Source organism: Camarhynchus parvulus, chromosome 5, assembly GCF_901933205.1.
Source record: "Camarhynchus parvulus chromosome 5, STF_HiC, whole genome shotgun sequence".
NCBI classification, from domain to species: Eukaryota; Metazoa; Chordata; class Aves; order Passeriformes; family Thraupidae; genus Camarhynchus; species Camarhynchus parvulus.
Window position 1 is genome coordinate 823651 of NC_044575.1, and position 21465 is coordinate 845115.

Genomic DNA, 21465 nt, shown 5'->3' on the forward strand with positions numbered 1-21465 from the left:
GGCAGTATTTTAATCAGCTGGTTCTAACACAGCAGTGCTGGGAAACTCAACAAACGGGCCCAATAACACTGAGCACCTACTGTAAAAAACTGCTCTAAAAATCCCTAGAAACACACAGAAAATAAGACAGCTTTTACCACACGAAGAAAGAGTATACATGCAGTACACTTGCTCGTTCCCCTTTTTCTGGTATTTATTGCCTACAAACAAGTTGTTTTACTCAGCTTTTTATGGTGATGCTTGCATGCCATGATCCTTTATTAGAGACCAAAGGAATTGCCATTAGCAAAACTAACTTGCTTTATGATCTGCACACACACAAAATGCAGTTCTTTTCAAACAAACTTGCTATCTAACTCAAGATCAAACAAATGACAGAGTAGGGAAGACAATGCAGGCAACAGTACCAATTCCGTACAATTACAGATAAGCAGTTGCATCCTTCAGCACAAAGCAATTAAATGTGTTTATTTAGCTATCTTGGAATCAACATGCACAGCTAGATGGGCCTGTGAGTTTTGTAACTGTTAGTTTTACCCTGTATTTTCATCCAAAAGTCAGTTGCACAAGAAGACAATAATGAAATAATTATAGTTTTAAATCATCTCTTCAACAAGCAGAACCTGAGCCACCAAGCGCGCTGTAATCTATGTTAGACATTTAACAGCTCAAACAGGACACAGGATTAAGAGTCTATCTTAGTGGGATACATTTTTTCCTATTGAACTCCACATAATTTCTAATGTTATTAAGCTTATTTTAAGATGGGAGCACTCTTCTCTTCTGAACACACAACATCCTCATGCAGGTGGATGCACCCAGTCACTCTGCCTATACCAACACCACACAAATGAGGGCACACCAGAGGTGCTGCTGGCCCAGCTGAGTTGTCTTCCACCTCCTTTCCATGAGTGGAACCACTCAAGAACAGTCATGTCTACTCTAAATACCACAGGTATGTCATCACCCTAAAAATCTCTGTATGGAAAGGTTAAATGCCTTAAGGCAAAACCCAGCACCCCCATTGCTTTTCTTTTAATGTCGTTGTTGTTTTTGATAACTTGGCCCTTGTATTCCACTCTTTTGCTTTCAGCACGTATATATTTTAATATACTACTCAAATAGCAAACTAGCAACCTGACTTGCTGAGCAAAAATAATTACATTCCTAAACTGCACAGGAAAATGCTTTACAGAACCATAAAAAACACAGGACTAAGAATATGCTTCCAAGTGTACTTACTGGACTGTTTGTTAAATTATTTTAACTATTACAGTCTTCAAAACTATTCTAAAGTTGGTACCTTAATTGTTTCATGCCCTAGTAGGTGTTAAAATTTATCTTCTGGATTTTCCAAATGCCATGTTCTGAGCACTTACTCGTGCCCACTCAGAGACAGGTCAACAAGACAGAATTTTTTATAACCTTTGCTGAAATGAAGTCTTGAGTCTCTAATTATTCTCTCCACCAGCAGATACAAGACTAACAAATACTTCCAAGACTGGTGCTGCTCATGCCACTTAGTGATTTTAATTTTTTCCCTTCCTGCCTGGAAGAACAAAGTAACCCATTAGAAATTTTGTGCAACATTTGTAAATTTGTAAAAGCAATCCATCGACCACAGCAAGGCAAAACCACTGGCTGTGACATGCAATATGTCCATGTACACAGAAGACAACCTCTGAACACTCAAGTGTTCTTCTAAGTATATCATCACCATTAATTTGGGGGTGTTATGAAGAAAGCATTGTTCCACACAATTCAAAAACCATGGTTTGTTAATTCGTGTACATAAACACTCCTGAAAAGTTCCTCCACCTAAAGCAAATGACAATCCCACTACTGGTGAGATTTTCCAGACTTTTGTACTGAGATACAAAAATCCCATTAACAGGTGAGGAATCTTGTATTTTTATCTTCAGTACTCCAGCTTAGGACAGACCGATTCTGCCAAGCAAAATCTGCCTAATCCAAAGAATTTTGAAGTGCTAAACCCCAAAAAATATATGTGCTAATGGTGTGTGAGAAATGGGACGAGAACAAATAGGGAACTACCACCACTTTTAACTCTATAACCAGGATTACATGAGTAATATTTTACAAAGTAATCAACTTTATCACCAAAACTACTGCTGTAGCTTGTACTACCGTACAAACCACAATACAACAGTTCCCAAATTACTAAATTCAAAATCCAAGCTACAACTTTCCACCACAGCAATCTTCTCTTAAATCTCCTGCACAGAGCAAGAAAAAAAAATCTTCCATTTCAGCTAAACTTATCTGATTTTACCTAGAAACAGAATACTTCCAAGTAGAGCTTTATTCTCCTCAGGTGAATGCTTTGCTTTAAATCTTTACTGCTTTCTTTCAAATTGAAAAAGATGCTTTGAAATATGCTGCATTTTACTCTTCAAGAACTAATTCTATTCCTAGTCTCTAGGACAAATATGATTTTGGTGACCATATTCAAAACATCTAAGCTTCTTCACAACTGATGAAATAGAACAAATACCTACATGACAGAGTTACAGCCATAAAACTACTCAAAAATTTAGTTTTTAAAATGTAGCTAACATGCAAAATCAAAATAATAAAAACTTTGATAGAGAATAAAACTAAATTGGGGAAACATAAAAACCTGTTAGAAAAGGAGCAAAACCAGATAAAACCAAGATAAAGACAACAAAGGAAAAATGCAGGAAGAAGGAAATCCTTTAGAAAGGAGGGAGGCTGAAAAAGAACTGCATCAGGAAGGCTCACACTGCTAGGAGAAAGTTGGTATGAGGGAAATCTCCAGTCCAGAAAAACAGTAAAATCACATTCAAAGAACAAATTTCAGAGCCAACTGATCATTTCAGGAGAGAGCAGAACACCTTCCATCACTGCTGCTTTATATGAAACCAGGCTCAGATGAGGACAAGAAAATAGGAAATGTGGAAAAGAATTCCCTTAGGACACATCTCTCTGGTCCAATAAAACATCCAAAGGCTCCAGCAGTTTTCTGTGGAGGACTATTAAAATTGTTTTTATACAGCTGCAGCAGATGGTATGATTCACTTATCTCAAAATAAAAGAGCTCAGGGAACTTGATGATATTATCAAGCATCAAGTTAGAACAAATAAAAAAGTGCCTTTCATGCAAATATTGAAACCATGAATAATGTGGAGAGAAGTCCAGTACGTAACACACTTTGTAGAGAGATGGAACAAGAAAAAAAAAAACAGTGCCAATGATTGTCCCAGACCATGTCACAGTCAAGAGGGCCACAATGCACAGAGTGTCACCATACAGGCAGAAAGCTCCAACCCAGACAGAGAACACCAGACAACTTCAGAAAGCTTCAACTCATAAAATAACACCTTACCTCTTCAGCAGGCTGCAAGTGGCTGCTTTTTTGTCCCTCAGCCCAGCCTTTTATGCCCTCCTGTTGATGCCCTGCACCTGTGTGCCCTCTGTGTGATTGCCCAGCACCCCTGGGCTCTCCATGGCTCCTCACCTTCAACAGCATTCACCTGTCCTGCACAGCTGCAGCCACTGGGGATCAGCCACAGCCCCACTCCCAACCACCACAAACTATTCCTACAACTGCATTCTAGTGAGCACACTAGTAATTAACCAACACTAAACCCACACTGTGCAGACATGCAATCTATTAAAGCAAAATAAAATAAATTTAAATAATAAAAATACTTTAAATATGTGCTTTCTATATACTCAGCCCCACTCCCACTCACCACAAACTCTGTGCCCACAAATGATATTATACAGGTACAGCCCCCAACCTTCCCCCTGCAAGGGAGTCCTTCCATGACTATGGTCAGGTGAAGGTACCACCGGGTGGAAAATAAAAATTCTCTCCCTTCCCCTTCTTTCAGGCTTCCATCAGCACCTGCAGCAATGGAATTTTCATGTTCCAGGGACTGGACACCTGGCCAGGTGCACTCCTGATGTGAGCCAGTGCTGTGGCACTGATGCTCCTGTGACTCAGCAGTGTCCTTCCATCTAAAGAGCTTCAGTGAGAAGAAAAACTGTTCAAGAGAAAAAGAATTTATCATCAAAAAATCTTCCACCTCCTCCAATCTCTAAAGAGGCCTTTGTTCACCATCCCAGCTTAAGCATTCATCACATATGGAAGCCATACAGGCCTTTCTTACAGATCAAAATTACTGTCTCAGTAGTTTTTAGAAATAAGAAACTCAGCTGCAACCATCCATTCATGTTCTCACTCCTTTGCTCTCAGTGGGGACAAGCAGGAGTCCTGCACAAAGCCTGCAAAGTTTGTTTTCTCTAATAATGCAAATGACCAAAACAAAAATAAAATAAAATAAAATAAAACCTTGCTTTCCTCCCAAATGCTTTAAGGTAGTTTTATTTTCCTTAATGAAACAGACAGCTTCAAGACATGTCCTGTTGTCCCATGTGCCCCATCCAACCCTTTGCCTCAAGCTGCATGATGGTAAGAAACACACACACAAGGGAACTGAAGAACAGGAGAAAGGAAGGCTCCAATGCTGCTGGAAAACACTGCTCATTACCTGGGGATGGTGGGCTCACACGTGGACCAAAAAAGGCCATTTATTGTTATAAAACAGGGCACAACACAAGATGAACATCAGATACGAAACCTACCAACATTGAAAATGTAATCGGCAAGACAACACGAATAAAATATTTATTTTTAAGTTTGATTTTTAAAAAGCCTTGAATGATGCTTTAAGAGTTTAGGAATAGTGAAGAAACTATTAATCAGTACTAATAGGACAGTTCTTAATGACAAAAACTTTAAAAGGTCCTCAAAGGATTCTAAACATCTGTAAGTGCACAGGCACGGTAAAAAGCCTAATTACTGAATATGTGACCTAACACAGAAAAAATCCAAACTGAGTACTATAAAAATCAGAGAGGATAGTAAAAGATAATGACAACAACAGGTCTATTCAACAGAAATATCTTATACCACACAAACTTTAACAGCAAAGAACAATTAATCCAAGTTGCTAAAACCAAAATACTTCAGTGGGATGACAGTCAGTAACACAGAGCTGACAACTGTGCTTTAATTACATTTGAGACTGTTACCAATTAGTTAGTCTGCAGCTCTACAGGCTTCATGCTATGACTCAGTGCACTGACTCATTCAGGAAAACTTTCCTACACAACTACCCGGGCACCCACAAGGATGCAAGATCAAAACGAAAGTACTTACACTGACCTTCTTAGCAAAAAGTCTTGTTTTAAATTTAGATGACCAAAAGTAGACAGTGACACAAGTGCTCAAGTAGGCTTTTTGAAAGGGAGACTTTCAGGAGCACTGTTTTAACTCCATTTCAGATAAACATCTCAAAATATCAAAGCACAAATAATGCTTTGTACAGTTTGAGGCTGAAGAAGCACATTCTAAATCAGGCTGGTTTGTTGTTTTTTTTTTTTTTAAGCTGCTCAAGTAGCATTATTTACTATTAATAAAAATATGTACCATCAAAAATCCTGTTTTCTGTCACTTAAGAGTCCTGGCTGATTTGAACAGTTGAAGGCTGAAATTTATTCTGGGTTGGAAGCTGGAAGCTGATGGAAGGGGGTGGCAAAGAGTGATGAAATGTCTTCAGCCATCTCCTTGTTTTGGGGGGAAAAAAACCCCTTTGGTTAGATTTTTGCATTTGAACAATTCTACCATTGCACTAAGCAGTAATGGGATTTTCAAGTTTGGCAGTGAAAACAACAGGAAGATAATCCTGGGTGAAAGATTCTTCTGGTGATATTCACATGGACCTCCAAAAACCTGTTAAGATTTCCAAGCAAGACTTCTGTGCCAGGCTATGATGGCAAAGCTGCAAGTGCAGGATCCTGGAAAAGGAAAGCTGTGTTAATTGTTCTCATCTTATCTAGGAACTTGAGAGTTTTATTTTAGGCCTGGAAGAAACTGGAGGAACAGGTAAGGCTCTTGAGGGTTAAAATCAGCATGAATGTTGCAATTAAGAAATATTTTTAAATTAAAGCACACTTTCTCCAGAACTACATTAGAACCTACAAATCTCAGTATTTAACATGAGTTTTTAGCAGGTGAAAAAGCTGTAACTCAGAACAGGCATGTGTCATCTTCTCACAGCAAAGACAAAAAGGGACAACTTACCTAAGATTGGTACTAGACCAATCAGTTAAGCTACCAAGTTACACAAGATGTGAAGTGGTAGGTGTAGGAGTAATTAGGCATTATTTTCTCCTGTGTGTTTTCCCTTTTGCAGTTAATTTCTCTCAGCACAGGTGTTTACTGGGTACTTTCACAAGCCAATTAAACTCAGCAACATGGCCCAGAAAAGAGAAACAAAGAAAAAGCGGCATTTTTTTCTGACATGGGAGTGTGTTCAGCTGATGTGCAGAGGACAGGGAGGGACAGGAGCTCAGAGAGTGTCGGAACCCAGGACATTCCTCTGGCTGCCCTGGGTGATTGCAGACCCTGGCAGGGGGCTCAGAGACCTTGGCACAGAGTCACAAACACCTGTGCCTTTGATTTCAGCCCATGGAAACAATTACCAACTTTGTGTGAAGAGTTACAAGCCACAAGGGTTTGAGTAGAATGATCGTGAATTTGTCACAGGGTGAAAAAGTAGAATTTTGGGGATTTAGAATGGGGGTTCAAGAGGCAAGATAGAGGAATCTGGGCCTGTCCTGTCTTTCTTTTTCTTGTCCTCCATCTTCTGCTGTGATGGTGGCACTTCTGGATTGGTTTAGGGTAGAGACAGACTGTCTAACATAGGTGATAGGTATTGGAAAATTATTGTAAATAAAGTACACGTAGTTCTTAGTATAAAAAGCCAACACCACCCCGAGGGCAGTCAGTGTGCCACAAACCAACCTGCCAGACAGACCTCAGCAGGTCAGAGAAAGAATGTAACAGAAAAGAGAAAATAACCTTGAGAACGAGAGCTGAGGAATCTCGACTTCTTCTTTGGTCGTCGGGCAGGGAAAAAGAGAGTTTCTAATATCTCAGGAGCCATTTCAGCAACACAAAACCCCAGAAAGGAGGTGGTGACACGAGGGGAGGTGGTGACACAGGGGGGAGCAGGGACCCTGGACCTGTCCCCTTCAGTGGCATCACTCCACTGCCTTTGTGCTCAGCTTGGCTCCTTCAGAAAACCCTCAGGAACAATCCATCACCTCCATTCCAGTTTTCTTTCCCAAAGTAACACTGGAAATGGCAACATCCAAGGCAGTAACTGAGAAATGCAGCCAGCTGACAGGGGACACTCGAACTTTGGCCACGCAGCCCCTGTGACACTCAGGAGGTCACCACACCAAGCAGGTAGGTCTTGCTGTTCCTCTTTTCTGTCTGTAAAACTCACAAACTCTGGATCTGCTTCCCAGACACACTGTGACCTCACCAGCTGCAGGTGGATGTCCCTCCAATGTGCTGCAAAGCTCTCCACCAAAATGCTGACCTCTTGGAAAAACCAGGCAGAGGCATTTCTGCTCAGGCACCCAAAGCAGAATTTCAGCATTGCTGCCTCTAAATTCTGCCAAGTGGAAGCAATACTACTGTGCTACTTTATAAGGGAGCTGTAAACATAAATTCTGTGTAATGAATTTGAATTAATTCATCTATAAAGATAATCTGTGGATGATTCAAAGGTTGTAGGGATATAATTCAAGAGACAAAAGTCTAAATTCAAAGCAGAGTTTGAACAGTAAACAGTATATAAGACATGTCCATGAACAAAATATTTAGTTTATTTCCCCAGCACTGTCTGGCTGTTTCCACCTGAACAGGCCAGTGGAAAGAGAGTCTCAAAGGACAGAACCACCACTTTGTCTGGGCCCCTGCACAAAGGCCGGCAGGTTTTATTCCAGATCATTTCCAAGGTAATTTTCTTTTTTTAATAGTGTCCCTAGATTACAGTTTGCTTATAAAATCAATGCCAGCAAAGATCAGCATTCAATCCTGCTCAGCAATTACCCATGTAAAAAAATCTTCATCAAAAAAGAGAGAAGTCAAACAATATATACAACCAAAATATACACTACATATGCTCACTCCCAAACTCACCATAGCAGTACTGCTGGTTGTAAATAATGGCATCTATCAAAACTTAAACTATTGAATCAGATCATGTTTCTAGAACTACTCTAAATCTAGAACTACTTCTGCTAAAGCAAAAATACTGATTAGAAGACTTTGCAATTGGAGATCTTCTCCTTCTTAGCATTTCAGCCCCGGTGGAAGAAAACAGAGTTTCCTTGGAGCTTTCTCCCCTTGTGCTCTGCCAGAAGTCAGCTCTGTTGAATGAACAGGACCTGTGTAAGCTGAAGTACCTGCAGCTTCTCAAAGCCATTGAACAAGGAGTGCACACTAAATCTTACAACTCAAAGCCTGCCCACCCCTGACCAAATCATGTGTCTACAAATTTCCATTACATTTCTCTATCCTAAGCACTGTTTCTTTGGTTGACTCAAGATGTGACTTAAAATGGGTAAGTATTCTGTATCCTCCCAATTTATCTCAAAATTATTTATTGCACCTACCACTATGTCCTACCTAATGCATGCACAGATCAACCACGTAAAGAAACGTTTCTATTTTAATTTCTGCATAACACCCAAGAATGTGTCCTCAATTCCCATTAAATATACAAGAATTAAAACACTATACTTGTTTTATATGTCTGACAACAGGCAGGGTTTTTAAAATTACATGAAATAAACCAGACTGTTAAAAACCACTGGCATTGTGAGACATGATACATAAATTACTTGTGAGAGAGCAAGAAAGATTTGTTAGTAGAGAAATGTACTTTTACAGAAATGCTGGAAGAGTTGTACTGTTTTTCCAAATGATCTAAGAAACTACACACACTCAAAGTCTCAGAAGAAAACATTATTAAAACATACCTTGCTGCTATTCACATGCAAAAAAGAAAATCTATCCCAGAACTAAGAAAATGAGAGGTCAATGAGACCAAGTTATTCTTCCATTTTCATACAATTTTATTCAAATTTAGTAAGAAGCAATATTTAGGCTTCAACATGCTAATAACCTTTACTTTCTCTTATGAGAATTCAAAATACTTTGCAAGTAAGTTCTGTGAAGTAAATCAGACATAGTTGTTTTTCAACTAGAGCACTTTGATTTTTAATCACCTGTTCAAAATCAGAAGGGAAAACAATATCACAAATCCAGTGAATCACGTACAGTCCACAGACACCTTGCTGTGCTATGCTCCCATCCTGAGAAGCTGCAATTTCCATTTGCATTCTGTTACTTCTGTAAGAACTCTAAAAATGAGAGGTGACGTTCTCTCAATGTCAGTCATCTCAGCGTCAGTCAGGAACAACAAACTGCCATGCTGCAACATAAAATTACTTAACAATAAAAAGGAGCAAAAAGGAACTTCTGGAAAATAAAAACATCTGCAGCAAGAAGTGGTTGAGTTACCCTGTAGAGCCAAGCCTCACTACAGGTCTCCCTGCAGTAAACTGGAAAATGTTTTAAACATATACAAGGTAAACAAGCTTTATACAAATCTGTAGACACAGAACCAGTAAGATGCTGTAGATAACACCACCATGAAAATTATGAGCAGCTACTGACCTATACAGGCATAATTCCCATCCAAAGCTTGCTCAAGTATCCAAGAGCTGAACTTGGCAGTGAAAATATTAGAAAGGGATTAAAAGGCATGCTGCAGGATGACATGTTCTGCCAGAAAATAAAGTTGACCAAAAAATGCAAAAATTTACAGTTCTGTATTTTTGCTAATGGTAATAAATTACACCTAAAAACCTGGTTTTTTTCTAGCACCTACGAAAAGGAAATGATCAAATTAAGTATGTAGCAAAGAAGAATTTTGGTTGCAAGCAAAAGATGTCTCCTATCAGTTCTATACAGTTCATGTCTTTCACCTACGTAAAAAGTTATCACTTGTAATTTCAAAAAATAAGGACTGGTAGGTAAAACGTAACTGGATTAATTTTTCTCCACAAGTACTTTTTGACAGATTACGAAATGGTAAAAAAGTTGTTTACACACCAAGTCTAACAACTTAGATCACAAAGAGAATATAAATGAATAGTTGGCATTTTGCAGGAAAACAGCCTTCTCAGATCACGTATTAAGTACAATATAAAATGATTTTCCAGTATTGGCCTATTCAGCAATTCAATGTAATGCAAGCATCAGTTCCCGTTTTTCCCATTCATCCCATTGGTACATCAACAGAGGATACTGCTAGTGCACAGCTGAAATATCTGTAACATCATTAAGTTGGCATATCCAAGAATTTCAGGAACTTGCACCATCAACCATCTCTTCATCATTTCACACAGTGGAGAAAAAAAGATTCCCACGAACACATTTTGCAGCACCCATCAATCATACCCACTTAATGCCTCAAAATAATTTCCAATCTATTTTCTTCACAAGGGTTCCATTTTCTGATTACAGCTAAATATGAGACAACACATGAACAAAAGTGAACAGGTTTTGTATGAAAACATAGAAAAAGGCATTTTACCTCTGCTCTGTTTTGCACTCCTTACTTATTTTCTAGAGCCCCTTCCCCCTTGCACAAGAGGTAAGAGAAGCAAACAAAAACCACCACCTGCCTCTGCCACCTGCTTTTAGACAGCACTGGCAGACCTTGCCTCACTATGCATTATTTACTCCCCTCTTTTCCTAAGAGTAATGTTGTCTGGAATTAGATTTAATGACGTTATGACTCAAACACACCATTATTAACATTTCCATAGGAAATTAAAATTTCAGTGTCTGAATGACTTCAGCTAATCATCAGACTTAAAAAGAAAAAGCTGACTTCCTCTGCCTAACTCAGAAGAAACTTCCTTCCTCAATTATAACCGAGGAGATATTTAAGACACAATGAAAATTTTACAAAGGCTCAAGTAAAAATCCAATTCTTTATCATTAATGGCTAGCCAACCCCAAAAAAGCCATGGATGTGTTTTTGGTAAGTCTTGGCTGCCAGGTTCCTACAGTAATTTGACATTAAATAATACCATTTTGATACAGAGTCAGCCTGAAACAATATTCACTTATTTCAGGAACATTATTAAAACAGATGAATTTGTCATTTATTAAAACACAGTTATTAGAAAAGTATTTTTCCCAAGATGCTGAGCATCAGCAAACATCACTGGAATGAAGATAACATGCTCAGAAAGTCTGGGAAAAAGAAAAAATATTTTAAAAAAATCAGATTACACGTGTGCATGAACCTCCAGATACCTGTTTAAACAACAAACTTAGTAGCTTAACCTCTTAATCATCTCTTTACCCAGGTTCATTCTGTGCAAAACTACTCCCAACAGTATAAAACACAAAATAAGAAAACAAAACCTGCAGATACCTCCCATACTCCACCTCTGATCTTCAATTGCTAGTAATATTCTGTGTGATAGAAAAAAAGTCTGCATTTCTGTTTGCAAACTCAAATTCAAATATTTAATAAGAAAGCTTAGCCAAAAGGCTGACTAAAGACACACAGTACTAGATGAGGAGGAAATGAGTAGCTACATATATTAATTATCACCCTTTCTGAGAACACAGGCTCACTCAAGTTAAAATTTAAAGGGCTTAGATTACTTTCTGGTGAATTTTATTAGTTTTCCCCAAGAGGTGCAAAGACTAATGCTGTCACAACAGCCAAGGAGAGCATACACAGCGTCACTGCAAGCTGAGTCACCCCAAAGCACTGAATCTTGCTATATTATAACACAGCATCCTAAACAGCCTCCTGAAGGGCTGTCATTTGTTATGTGATAGAGCAGGAACAGCAAACGAACCAGCACCACCATCAAAGCAGATGTGCACATCTGCAGAGCTGTTTGCAGCAGGCAGCCCCTGCTCCCTTGCTGGTCTCTCTGGATAGAGCAGCTGCAGGCTGTCCTTCCTCTACTGCCACAGAGAAAGACGCAGAAGTGTCGGGATCTCTAGCTGGTCAGAGTGACCCCGAGAAAAGTTCGAAAGTCTCTTTTCCCAGCCCGGCGCTTGAAGAAGGAGTCAGAGCTCTTCATTTCTCGGTCTCAAGGTTGTTTATTTTATCTTATCTATAAAAAATTTTCTCCTGCCCTGCCGAGGTCAGCTCAGCAAGACAGTTCCAGGCACTCTCCGCCCATCCCAAGGCTGCGTCGTCTTTTGTACTACAAATTACGTATATCATATTTACTTTTACCTTACAATACCTATCACCCATGTTAGACAGTGCACCTATATTCTAAACCAATCCCCAAGTGCCAACATCACAGCAGAAGATGGAGGCCAAGAAGAAGAAGGAGAAAGGCTGGACACACCCAGTTCCCTCCATCTTGCCTCCTGAACCCCCATACCAAAAAACCTAAAATCTTCTTTTCTAGCCCGTGATAATTTCACTATTATTCTACCTAAACTGTTGTGGCTTGCTGATCTTCATATAAGGTTGGTAATTTGCTCCATGGGTCATAATCAAAACCACAGGTGTCTTGGGCTCTGTGACAGGGTCTCTGAGACCCCTAACAGGGGTCCTGGTGTCCTGGACAGCTAGAGGTGTGTCCTGGGTCCTGACACAGAAGCAAGTTGGTGAGAGGTCTTCTGCTTGTGGCTGCTGGTAACATTTAGGTATGCCTCCAGAGAGCCATGATGCAGCTGGGAAGATGAGGAGGTCAGGCAGATGTGCAAGAACTACAACCTGAACATTCTTTCCTCTGCAGCTGTAGCCATCAACTTATTCTTCCTCTCATCCAAGTATTCTAGTTACTTTCTCTCTGAAGACCTAATTCTGGAAGGATAAAAAAAGTAAAATCTGACGGGACTTCTTCAGCATGCCTCATTCATATCCTGCCATCATTCAGATCCAAACCCACGGACATGTTTCATTTCCTGGTACCACAGTCTAATCACTCAGCAGTACCAGCTTCAAAACAGAGAGCAGTTATGCAGTGCTCTCAGATAAATCACACATGTTTTCAGTCACCTGTCAATATGGAATTTAAGATGCCTGTACTTTTGGAGAGCTCACTAGAGAAGTCAGTAAAACAAGCAGACAGTTGAAGAGCATGACCTCCTCTGCCTCCTCAACTGGCAAGTTGTTCATGAGTATCACCTCCTGTCCTGTTCTCTTCCCAGTCCCCTTTTGTCCTCTCTCATCTTGGGATGGTACTCACACAGATGCAGATACTGTAAAACACACATGACATTTGTTGGCATTACACTGTTCAATAACACTCCTTCTCCCTTAGAACATTTTGTTTTGTCTGCATGTCACAGCAGAGAGCAATCGGTTCTAAGTCAAGGAACGTAAGTAAATGGGGTCTGCTTTTCCAAATCTGCATGCATACACTACCACTGCAAAACCAGACAATGTTAGCATTTAAAATAATAATAAATACCTGAAGCACTATCTCTTGCACATCTTAGTCAAAACTATTTTGAGAATGTTTTCCATTTTCATGCACTAACGTCAAATGCTAACTTCACTAAAATCATCCCTCTTGAAGTATGGTTTTAGCAAAGTATTTTAAACAGTGCTATCTGATGAGAATCCATTTAACTAGTTTCCTAGTAGATACATCTAAAAATAAAGATATTTTGCATATATACACATTCTATTGCATGGACATTGTATTACACACTTCCACACACGGCTGTGATCTGAAGCCTGGCTAGCCACTTCTGTAAATTTACAATATGTGCAGCCAGGACATCAGGCAAGGTAAGAGTGACAGAAAAAATACACAGGAACTACATGATCAACTGAAACAACTCTCACTATGCCCCAGTAACACCCAAGTACCACGGGAAAAAAGTGTACTGGAATTCCCAGAGTATTTTCAGAATTACTCTATGTTAATTTATTGACTCACAAGTTTCTCTATCTTCCTTCCTTTTTTACAACAATCACTACAAAGCTCACTGTGCTGCTGACAGAGAAAAATTAGCCGAAAAATTTGCATATGGAAAGATATTTTCATCATGCTTCCCATAAAAAAATTGTTTCTACAATGAAGAACATTATGCAATTTGACTGCTTTATGTCACCTTATTCATTTTACAAGTCCAGTGAAAACCAGGCTAAAACAATAAAAACTTTTCCTATGTCTATGTGTCTGTAGTGCTTTTCCAAAACAAGTATTTAATCATTTACCTCATGATGCAACTAATATTCCCCTCCAAACTTGGTATTTTGGTTGCATTTTACCAAAGCACTCATACAACTTGAGAAATCAGAATTAATTTTTCCAGATCCCTTTTCAATTCCTCTTTACTTTGGGCACCCAGCAGAAAAGTTCAGTTTTTAGCACCTCTAGCATAAATGGCTCATTCCAGTTAGAAATGACTTGCAGATGGCTTGGGAGGTGCTATGAGAAGAAGCCTGGTCACCAGCACCACCATGTAACTATTTATACGCCACAACACTTGGAAAGCTTTGCCACAGAACAGAAGTCCCCTCTGCAGGATGCTGCACAGAGAAAGGTTATTTCTGCCTTACATTTACACTTGCTACAAGGCAGAAAGGGAATACTGATGTATGGACAAGAATACACAGAAAGTAAGAGAACAATTCCAGAAGTGACTCTGCTTTCTCCCACCAGCAGTGTCTCTCAGCTCCCTTCAGGTGTGTTCTATTGCCTGATGAGCTCTGCAGAAAAGGAAGGAAGGAAAGAACCATGCTCCAGATCAAAACCCAGGGGTAGCAATAGAACCTCCAGGAGGTGCAAAGCTGCCTTCAAACTTGAACCCCAGAGCTCCAGCAGAACTTCACTCACAACAAAACAATGTCTGGCTGTCAGCAGTGTCTTACACTTCCTTCCTGTTATTTTAGAAGTCCATGTTCATACTCCTTGTGAAAGAGAATAATTTGATGTTTGGATGTATGAAAATAGTAACTATCCTGAAAACAAAGCAGTATGTACCTGAAAGAGTGAAAGGAGAGCTCATGGCAAAACTGCATGTTCTCAGGACTTGTCTCTTTCTAGAAACCAACACATGATTTTCAAGAAAATAAAATAATAACACAGGGACCAACACATGATTTCCAAGACAAAGAGGATACCTCTTCCAATGAATGCCAAGTAGCAAAAACAATCTGAATAACATCATGAAGAATCAAAAGGGAAATACCCCAGTAAGTCCTGGCTAACTCAAAATGATGTCAGATGAGATCTCCTTGGGGAAAATTACCTGCCTTCTTTTTTTTTTTAATACAAATTAACATCATGAGGTAAAAAAATCACCTACTATTAACGGCTTAACCACTTAAACATTGGAGAAAATGGAAAGGTCTCATTCATTATTTTTCATCTCAAGTTTGACCACTTACCATTTAATTTACAGATACTAAAAAAGCCCAGCTTCTAGAACTATCATAAAGTAAATCATACTAGCAGAGCTTATAGTATCTCCATTATAGTCTCTTCTAGATCACACTCAACCATAGATAAAATCAATCACATAAAACCATGATGTCACCAGGTTACAGGCTTCCCCATATAATCTGAATAGGGCCTAATATTTGCTTCTCTTCTAGTTGGAGTTTAAAGTTATATTTTGTTGGTGCTGGAGCATTATCATTTCCTAGAGCTTTGCAACTCAAAACCCTTTAAGATTCTCATAAGAACAGTTAAAATTTCAGAGTTTCAACCTCTGGCATTCAAATTAGAACTCATTGCTATTGAAGTTATTTTACTTAACATTATAGCCTCAGTATGTGGAAAAGATCCACATCTCTAGTTAAAAGAAATGTGAGTATCACAAAGGAAAAAAATAAGAAAAAGTAGGTTGGAAACTGGGGAAACATGCTTCTGGATGTCCAAACATTGATTCAAAATGGGTTTGGTTTTTTAAGAGAACAGAGAATTCTCCAGACACGTGCAAAAACATTGGTCAGGTATTTGCAAACAACACCCATGGACTGAGAAGATGAAAATGTAGTGTAATCAATACAGTAAACTTAAAGAGGAAATTACTTATGTGTGGACTGAGTGTAACAGACTTTTCATTGAGCAGTGAGGTAGATTGGTAAAATCTAATTGGTAGCCCTTGCTTCAAAGACAACACTACTACAGGGATTTTGTGAAACAAGGCAATAAAAGAAGATTCAAAGACAAATGGAAGTATTATTGCTCCAACTCCTGACAAACAGATTCCCCAAAGGAGACAGTCAACAAGAATATTCAGTGGGAGGGCACTAACATCTTTATCGCAGCAGTGACTCACTCATAAGTAACATTTCCTTTCCTAGGAACCTCTAGAAGTAAAATGAAAATCCCATTCAGTGACCATAACTATAGGGAGAACATCATCTTTCTAATTAGATTTTTTTATATTGGTACCTCCTTGTCTTAAGACACAAGAAGAACTAGAGGCCCAAATCAGCTATTTTATAACAAAGAATATAACTCTATTAAAGCCGAGCAAAGGAAATCTTTATGTGTGAGGAGAGAATAAAGCAGAAAAACTGAATTCCAGATCAGAGCACTGCCTTTCCTGCCCACAAAACAAAGTGTTCACAGACTTCCTGTCATGACTATAATCTTAAAAATATAAATTTATGTGACCCTCCCAGTTGACATGCATGTTAGTACAAACTGATTACCACCACTAGGGTTAGCGAGGAACTGGCTCAACCTGTGTTCAGACTTTCACTGACACTAGCAAAACTCAGCTGCACATTGCATCCTTCTGCACACTCCTTATTTTTCGAGGCTTCAGAAAGTGCTGTGAATACATGCAGAAAAAGAAAAACAGAAGTGCTGAACAGTTTGTGATTGCAGTCCTGCTGAACAGGTTGGCAGCATTACAAATGCTTGTGTTTGAGGTACACACACTTGGGCTCTCTTATAGCAGTCATAAGTGGTTCACTACAAGCTTAGGAATCTGAAAAACCACGTATACACAGACCTGAAAAAATCCCGCCCCAATAATAAGCTATTTTACAACCATAAATATTTAAATTAGAAAAAGTCTTGAGGGGCAGTAATAGTTACTCTCCACAGTTCATAACTTTGGATAGTTTCTTTTACAAGTTCTGTTGCCAAGTAAGATTTTCTACATCAACAAAGAGAGTCTAATGGATACTGACTTCATCAGGCTCTTCTTATCAAAGCAAAAAACTTACACAACTGGAAAAAATATTTCACACAGTGTATCACAGTTTATATGTTCATTTAATGTGTGAAAATGTCATCACAGTTCTGACATCAGAATAAATTCTGAGCTCCAAGTTCCTTACACATTTCTCTAATTTAGGTGTCTTCTACAGTAGAACATGTGCAATTAGAGCAGTTTGTATGCTAATGTGTATCAACACTATTTGCATTTTCACTGCTTCTTCAAAGACTTAAAACGATACACAAGGCAACACAACAAGATCTGACTGCAGGTTTTTGACCACTGACTCACCAAACTTGCTACATCACTTTGCCACTGTTGGATCGTGCTGTTCTCAAATAAAAATAAAAACATACACACTTGGACCTTTCTACTTCTTTGCCTATTGTTTCAGTCTTTGTAGAAAAACAACACACTGATAAGCCTAAACTAGTAAGATTCTATGAAGCTAACATAAGCACTAAAATCACAGATCAAAGTATCTGAAATGTGAACTTTATTTAAGAATCTACATTATTCAAATAATCCCTTCAAATTAATACTAAGACGACCCAGACAAAAAACATTTCCCTGGGTATAATTTTTTCTTTAATTCTTTTCACATGTAACCATGTACTACCCCAGACACCAAAAACAAAGCACTCACAGTACCATACCCAAACCAGAAGGCTTGAACCAGTTCTCCATGCCAATGAGGCTAAACAATTTTTAAAACTTACATACTTACAACCTCTTATCCAAGAGGAAGAGGGCTCTTCAAAAACTGATGAGATAACCACACATGAGAACTCCCCTCTGAGTCATTAACATAACCTTAAGAGCACACAAGTGCGACTCAGAAAGACAAGCACAAAAGCAACAGAAGAGTCAAATATGACAGATTTAATAAACACCACCTACCCGGGGATTCAGGCACACAGACACCAGAATTTTATTAGTTTGAATACAGAGTTTTAATGTGAACTTCAAAACAACTGAGAACCTTTGAAAGATACAGCTGATTGTTTAAGAGCATCCCTTTATTCCTCTAAACAAAAGTCCATGCTCCACAAATTTCTGTGCTGCACCGTTAATGGATCACAGATGTCAATTAATCATTTAACTCACCTGACCTGGCTGAGGGGATAAACAATTAACAACCTCCTCCAGCATCACTGGTACATGCAATCTTCCAGAATTACTGTTCTCTCTATTTTGAGGCAGCTCTTCAGTTTCACATTTCTGGACAGTTTGTTCCTCTGACTCAGAGTCAGAAAGCTTTTCTGATGAAGAATGGATCCTTCCAGCCAAACCAGCCACATTTACTGAGTTCAGTTTCAACTTACTCAGAAACAAACATTTGCAAAGTTGGCACAGATTTTGAGGTAACATTTTGGAGTTGATCAGCCTAGAAGAGCAGTAGATGTTGGGAATTACTTTCAAACAAATATTTGTTTAAATAATATAGGGGAAATGCTATAGGCAAAGCTATACACATTCCAAGTTGGGCAGCTTTATAGGTATGTCACATCAGCAAAACGTATTCAGAACTTAGAAGATTATCTACAAATCAATCATGTTCAAGCAGTAAGCAGATTCTTTCCACCATCAGATTTTACTGTGTGCTTTTGTCGACTTTACCTTGCCAGAGGTTACCAATACTTTGCCTGCATAAGGATATGCTTAGAAAGTTACTCTCCTGACCATTTAGGCTTCAACAGGGCCATAATTCTCCGAAATTTGAAAGTGCACATCGCTAACGTTGAGCAGACACACAGATGCATGTTTTGCCACAATCCCCGGTGTGCCTACAGAAAACGTGTGTATTACCACGGTGTGCTCTGCTGGCTCTGTCTGGGCTGGAGTTCATTTCCTCCCCAGGGGCTGAGCTGGGGCTGCTTTGGGTTTCTGCTGGGCACAGCAGGGAGGAGACACAGCTGGGGCAGCGACCCAAGGCACTGAAGGGATTCCCCAGAGCAAAGGACACCGTGCTCCAGACAGAAAGGGGCAGAGCAGGATCGGGGTGGTGGCACTGGTGTTCCCAACAATGGTGACCATTAATTATCACCTGAGATGGGCCCTGCTCTCCCGGAGATGGCTGAGCCCATGGGAAGGCTTTCCTTGTTCTGCCCTGCTTGCCTGCACAGCTCCTGACTCACCTGCTGAACTCTCTCCATGGCACCGCCGACTTTGTGCCTTTTCTCCCTTCCCCTTCCGTCCCGGCCCCTCTGCTGAGGGCGAGGAGCGGCTGAGCCCCGGCAGTGCCCCCATCCCTGCCCTGCCCTGGGGGAACGCGAGGGACTCTGCCCACAGAGAGCCCTCTCCTCCTGCCCCCCGGACATCTCCTCCTCACAGCGAGCGCAGTTTGTGTTTTATTTCATTTTACACAGCGCACGCCCGGAGGGGCAGCCTGAGGGGCACCGCTGCAGGCCGCCGCCTCGGGCCGGCACCGGCGCTGGAGCAGAGCCAAAGGCGGCGGGGACAGAAACCCCGGCCCGAAGCGCTTTGGATCGGAGGCGGCCGGAGCAGCGCCCACGGCCCGCCCCGGGCGGGAGGAGAGGCCGGGGGGCTGGAGCCGGACACGCGGAGCCACAGGCGGCCGCTCCCGGTCAGCCCTGGGAGCGCCACCCTTCCCTCCTTCCGTGCTCCCCTTCCCTTTGTGCCTCCCTCCCTTCCCTGCCGCCCTCCTGCCCTCCGTGCCGCCTCCCTGCCCTCCCCGCGGGCTCCGCCGCCGCCGCCCGCGCCCCTCAGACCCCGCGCCGGCGGCTGCGCGCCCGGCCCCACGCACTCACCGCTGCCGCCGGCGCTCTGCTGACGTCACGGCACGCAGCCAATGAGGAGGCGAGGAGCGCGGCCTGCCCGTGTTTGAATTGCGCGGCCGGTGGATGGCGGTTGGTGCGGGACGGCTGAGGGAGAGAAACGGAGAGAGGGACGGGGGGACTGAGGGACGGGGGAGAGAGAGAAAGAGAGACCGGGACGGGTGAGGGCACGGCCCGGGGGTGACACCGGAGAGGGGCCGGGCGGGTCTGGGAGGGGCTCGGCTGAGGGAGGCGAGCCGGTCCTGGAGCGGCAGCGGCGGCGCTGGGACCCTGGACCGTGTCCCTGCTAGGAGTGAGCCAAGAGCGCGCTGCTGACACAGAAATGCGCTGTTTAAAGGGAATTCCGCCTTGGGGCCGGTTACCGCATCCCCTGCGGGGCACGTTAACGTAAATCCCGCTTTAACTCCCTTTAAATGTACGCGCGACGTGCCTGGATCAGCGCAGGGAGGGCAGCACGGGCAGCTCCTCTTTGTGCTGAAGGACAAAAAGACTGCTTGCCTTCGTCCGCAGAAATGCGGCGTCTCCTCTGAAAGCTTGGTCCGTTATAAAGGAAAGCCTGTAGGCCATGTAGTAGTTTACATCCTGAAATAAACTCGAGAATTCCCTGGGGCACTGCTGGTTGGCTTTCTGGAAGCTGTGCTGAGTTCAGGCACCTTTCGAGGCCATTGCAGAGTTTGCCAAAGTCTCCTTGGGGCAGCCCTTGACCAGCCATGGGTGGGCCCAGCACAGGGGCCTGAGCAAATGTGCGAACTGCTTGGAGGAGTGAAAGGCTCCCTTTGCAAATAAAACCTCTCTTGTCAACTGCAGAAAGGATTCGGCTGCTGGATCTGGAAGCGTGCTGGGAGTGGAGCTGGGGAGCAGAAGGGATGACTCCTGCCAAGGAAGAAGATGTGTGCAGCCACGTCAAAGTGGTGGTCCGAGTGCGCCCAGAGAGCCAGAAGGAAAAGCAGGGCAGCTTCAGCAGGGTGGTCCGTGTCATCGACCAGCACGTGCTGGTCTTTGATCCTAAGGAGGAGGAGAGTGACCCACAGGCATAGCTTTAGCAAGATTGCACCCTTACACATGAAGACCTGAAAGGACCATCCAATTCCTTTCTTCTAAAAAGTTCCAAAAAGGCAAGTTGTGTAGGAGATAATCTACAGAACATGTAGTTAATTTTAAGGCTATGCTGTAAAAATAAAATGTTATCTTTTTTTACTAGGAAAGAGCCAGATTTATAGCCATAATGACAGGGGAAACAATACTGTCAAAGCAGGAATAACAAATGAGACATTTGATATTTCTTTGCTTTACTGTCAGTTCTTTACATTCCCACAGCCTGAAAGTCACAGCCTGGCTTGAAATGTCTTCAAAACTGCAGGAACAATTTTGTGAAACCCCAACATGTGAACTTGGTGTCTTCTGCATTACTTTCAAGGCCTTTCATAATATATCTCATCCATCCATCCATCTTCCTCTTTTCCTGAGGAAATAGTTCATTTTTCTATTCAGGTGATAGAAGCCAGCACTCTAAATTCAGGAATATAAGAGAAGCCATAACACAGAACTAAATAAATGCAGGCAGATTT

General features: G+C 41.3%; 1 protein-coding gene across 4 annotated transcripts in view; it reads right to left on the reverse strand.

Moving 5' to 3' along the window:
* The window catches only part of METTL15 (methyltransferase like 15), an 80014-nt gene extending 60056 nt beyond the window's left edge, over positions 1-19958 (reverse strand). For 2 of the 4 annotated variants that reach the window (XR_004060801.1, XM_030950370.1), the window contains exon 1: positions 18207-18840. The gene's annotated coding sequence lies outside the window, so the exon portion shown is untranslated. Of the gene's footprint in view, positions 1-18206; positions 18841-19870 lie in introns of those variants that run through there. The other 2 variants (XM_030950371.1, XM_030950372.1) reach the window with 2 other exon arrangements.
* Positions 19959-21465: the final 1507 nt, after the last annotated feature.